Genomic DNA, 4,674 nt, shown 5'->3' on the forward strand with positions numbered 1-4,674 from the left:
TTTGGGGCTCCATTTTAGACATTAATAGAATTTATATGCTCTTGATTTTGTAGGTCAAACATGTTGTTATTTCACTACCAGAGAGGTTTGGTGAGCCTGAGTGTGCTGTAAGATACTTTGAATTTTGCATTATGAATGTCAAATTAGAATAGTTATTTGGACATTTTCTTTTTACATTTGAAGTTTCTATAATCTCTCACGGGAAAACTAAGTTTTCGAAGCCTGAATTTATGGTTTTATATATTCTCTAAGATCTGGTAGAATTGCTTTCTATTTTTCAAATATATATTAAAAGCTTTCTGACTTGTTTTCTTGTATGGCCATTAGTAGAAACCCTCCTATCTTGACATCAACTCTTGCAAGTACCCCTTTATTTACAAATGCTAGGCCTTGAAACTTTTCTGGTGTTAAGAATATTACCATCAAGCCTCAGACTGATAGGTGGGTGTTCCCTGACACCAACAGTGGCATCATTGTTCTTGCAAAGGGACATCTGATGAACTTGGGTTGTGCAACAGGCCACCCAAGTTTTGTCATGTCTTGCTCCTTTACAATCCAGGTAAATATTTATAATGCCCTGCAACCATTGCTTGTACATACTAGATTTCTCAAGCATACCAATCCCGTGATTATATTGTTGCGTATGATCCATTCCTATTTGCTAGAAATCCCCATTCCATGTATCTAGCCTCGTTACATTAAAACTCATGCAACATATGGTGGAGTGGGTCATGCAAGTCATAGCAGTGTCTAATTTCACCAATTAATGTCATAGCCATGCTCTCTGTTATTTTTCATAAACATTCTGTTGTTTTTTTAATAGAGGTTTTCAGGTGGGCGTGATGGGGATGTTGAGATATCGTCTAGAGTTTTTGAATTGGGATCTTGCTTTTATGTTGTGATTTGGATTTGGATTCTTGAATCTTTTCTTTTTCGCTTGCGGATTTTTAATAGAGTTTTTTATCTAGATGTGTGATTTTTGAGACCTCGTCAGGGTGCTTTGAGGTATGATCTTGTCTAGGTGTTGTGGTTTGGATTTGAAATTTGTTCTCATTTCTTTTAAACTCACACTTTTCTGGTGGGTTTTTTGTTGTTTAGACCTTGTGAATGCGTTTGAGATGTGGAATCTTGATTAGTTGTTGTGTTTTTGGTTCTAGCAATGAGTTTTGTGGTTGTTTTAAAGTAGTTAGGATCTCATCATCAAACTGTTATACAGATTTGTAGTATAATATGGTAAATTTCAGACTGTTATTTATCAGTTTTGATAGTATTATATTATATATGTTTAGAGCATTAGGATGTATCTTAATCTTAATGCTAATCTTAATCATCTGATACTAGCTTCCTGATGTTGGATCTAATATGACCTTGGGGGCATTTTGGTCTCATTCATGATTTTATGAGTTGCATTGCTCTTGTTAGTTGCCTTGATTCTTTGGTGTCATTGAGATCACATCATGATGCTTTTGGTATAGTTAGCTTGCATTGCATTACATTTTAGGATTCACTAGTTTCCACTACATTTAAAAAAAAAACAATTTTCAGGGTGCTGAATCAATGTGAGTTCATGAAGGGTGTACAAGCATCTTCATATTTAAAATCAATGACATTTACATATATTCAATTATCTAGTTATGATGGGTTAATATTATCTAAGGTTTTGAAAGCTGATTGGACTTATATCAAAGTTTTGAATTATTGTGAATTATAGATCCAGGGTCAGATTTCTCAGATCTTTTTTTTCTTCGAAAATTTTCTATTTGAGATGTAATTTGTGTTGATTCTGATTCTCTTTCTTCTTTTGCGGTTTGAAAGCTTGTATGGATGTAGGAAATCTCTCCCAGACAGTCTTATGAGAGCCAAAGATGTCATGACTATTGGTAAGGTTGTTGTTTTTTGTGGGTTTGGAGATGTTGGCAAGGGTTGTGTTGTAGCCTTGAAAGTCATTGGAGCTAGGGTCATTGTTATAGGGATTGATCTTATCTAAGCCCTACAAGCGCTTATGAAGGTGTTCCTTTTGTCACCCTTGAGGATGTAGTTAGAACTACTGATATCTTTGTGAATCGACTAGCAACAATGACATCATCATGGTAGATCACATGAGGAAAATGAAGAACAATGCCATTGTTTGTAACATTGGTCACTTTGACAATGAGATTGATATGCAAGGCCTTGAAACTTTCCATGGTGTTAATAAGATTACCATCAAGCTTCAAACTGATAGGTGGGTGTTCCCTGACACCAATAGTGGCATCATTGTTCTTGTAGAGGGACGTCTGATGAACTTGGGTTGTGCAACTGGCCACCCAAGTTTTGTCATGTTTTTTTACTTTACAAACCAGGTAAATATTTCTAATGCCCTGCAACCATTACTTGTACATACTAGATTTTTGAGGCATATCAATCCCTTGATTATATTGTTTCGTATCATCCATTGCTACATAGGTGCATGTTCCATATACGGTGCATAATCTCTACCTTTTGTTGCAGGTCATTGCTCAATTAGATCTCTGGACGAGAAGAAATCAGGGAAATATGAGAAGAAGGTCTATGTGTTGCCTAAGCATTTAGATGAGGAGGTGGTTGCTCTGCACTTGCCCAAGTTGGGTGCCATGCTAACAAAGCTTTCTCCTGATCAGGTAGAGTATATCAATGTGCCTGTTGAGAGACCTTACAAGCCAGATCATTACTGATACTGAAAATATCTGACATTTGGGATGGCTTGTTCGATGAGTAATAAATGTTCTCGTTGTTTGCAAATAAAAGAAACTGTATCATTTATTTTTGGCAGCTTCATTGTTTTAAGGGACCTTACAAGCCTCCTAAATACATATTGAAGAGATGACAATTTAGGTGAGACCTGATCGGTGAGTATCAAGTAGAAATGCTCCTCGACATATAAAGATCTGGCTTCTCTTGGTCAGCATCGCCATTGTTTGGGTAGAATTATAATAAAATTTTGCTATCTCTTGCATGCATGGTTGTTGAATTTCTTGCAACATCACATCAAGCATCTCGATTTAAGGAAGCATGGGCTTCCAACACCCAAACACCAAAAACCCATGCACCTTTCTCAGGACCTACTTGTATGCTAAGTCTTAAGGTTATGTTTTTAATAAATCATTTTACATACTTTTGTTGTTGTTTTGCGCAATTATAATCCTACTCCTTGTCTTAAAAGTTACCCTGATATAGAGCTCATATTAGCCATGGATTTTCTTCTCCATGCTTCATATCATACTATTGATTTCTCTATGTACCTTATGGTTAGAATTTTGTGTATTATACTTTGAGAGACAGACTATTTTTCCAATTTTCATACAAGGAATTAAATTTTGTTAACTCTATTACCAAATTTCCACAGGAGGATGGTTTATCTTTAGATGGTGACAAATGGCATTGGGTAGTTGGAATTATGGTTTCAGTTATTTTTGTGAAGTTGTTCCTCGTAATGTATTGTCAAATCTTTATTAATGCAATTGTGAACGCATATGCGGAAGATCATTTCTTTGATGTGATCACCAACACAATTGGTCTAATTGCTACTATTCTTGCAAGCACTCTGTACTGGTGGATAGATCCCACTGGAGCAAATGTGGTAAGCAGTTCTTTGAAATTTTCCTTTACAGTTCATAGTTTGCAACTTTTCACATGTTATGCTTATCTATTTTGTTGAGTGTGAGCCATGGTTTCTTTGCATTGACTATTGAAGAGTAGTTTGTATTCCATTATGTCATCCTCTCCTTTTTATAATCAACGTCCAATTGTTTAATAAGAAACTTTCTCTTGTTTTTTTCATTATCAGGATATATCATTGCATTTAGTAGGGACATAGATGACATTTTTAGCACATGTTCTCGCTCATCAGTACTATTCACTACCATAAACAATGGTTGGTGTGGAACTCCCAAGCCATAGAGGGCCTTGAAAAATTGTGGAGATAGGATGGAGCCATGAATCTATCCACATTAAAATTCAAACGAAAAACATCATCCAGGTCTATTAATTTTTAAGTAGGGAGAACCAATTGCAAAGGTGAAAGAGAATATATCCACTCCATTTCATTTCTTTTTCTTTGATAACGACTCAATCACAGATGGTGGATTCACAAATCATAATTCTGTTTGTTTTATGTTTGGAAATCAAGACATTTGTTATAGAATTTTATATTGGTGCATATACACAATAATAGGCACATACATGTGTGGAGAAGAAGATGAAGAAAAAGAAGTCTTAACATGGAATGAAATCCCAACACATGGATATGCCACTGTAGCAAGATAGCCTGTATACATGAACATTTAACTCTATACTAATAGAAGATAATGAAATTTTTTGCTGGATATATAATCTGCCTCTCTTTGCACCTTTTGGGGCAATTGCTAGTTTTGGTAAGTTAAAAATATGGTTTGCATGATTATAGTTTTTATAAAGATTACAGAGCATGTGTCAGATTTTTTTTTTTAAATCAATGGCTATAAATGTAGTTTTTAGGATTGACATAACTCTTCACATAATTCTTTAAAGTGTTCTAGCTCAATGGAAGAGCGCCTACATTACAAGCAGGAGGTTGGTGGTTTGATTCCACTATGAGCTAACAAGAATTAATCAACGATTTTGTAGTTTATCTTTAATTAAATGGTTTTTTATATCGATTTATTTCAATGGTGAGAT

The 4,674-nt window shown here is 35.0% G+C and overlaps 1 pseudogene; it reads left to right on the top strand.

The window, feature by feature from the left end:
- The first annotated feature begins 2,108 nt into the window (after window positions 1-2,108).
- LOC149143126 (adenosylhomocysteinase pseudogene) lies at window positions 2,109-2,693 on the top strand (annotated as a pseudogene).
- The last annotated feature ends 1,981 nt before the right edge of the window (window positions 2,694-4,674 follow it).

The sequence above is a fragment of the Pinus tabuliformis genome, chromosome X (assembly GCF_031772625.1).
Source record: "Pinus tabuliformis cultivar Carrire ecotype Pingquan chromosome X, CPIR1, whole genome shotgun sequence".
Taxonomy (NCBI): domain Eukaryota; kingdom Viridiplantae; phylum Streptophyta; class Pinopsida; order Pinales; family Pinaceae; genus Pinus; species Pinus tabuliformis.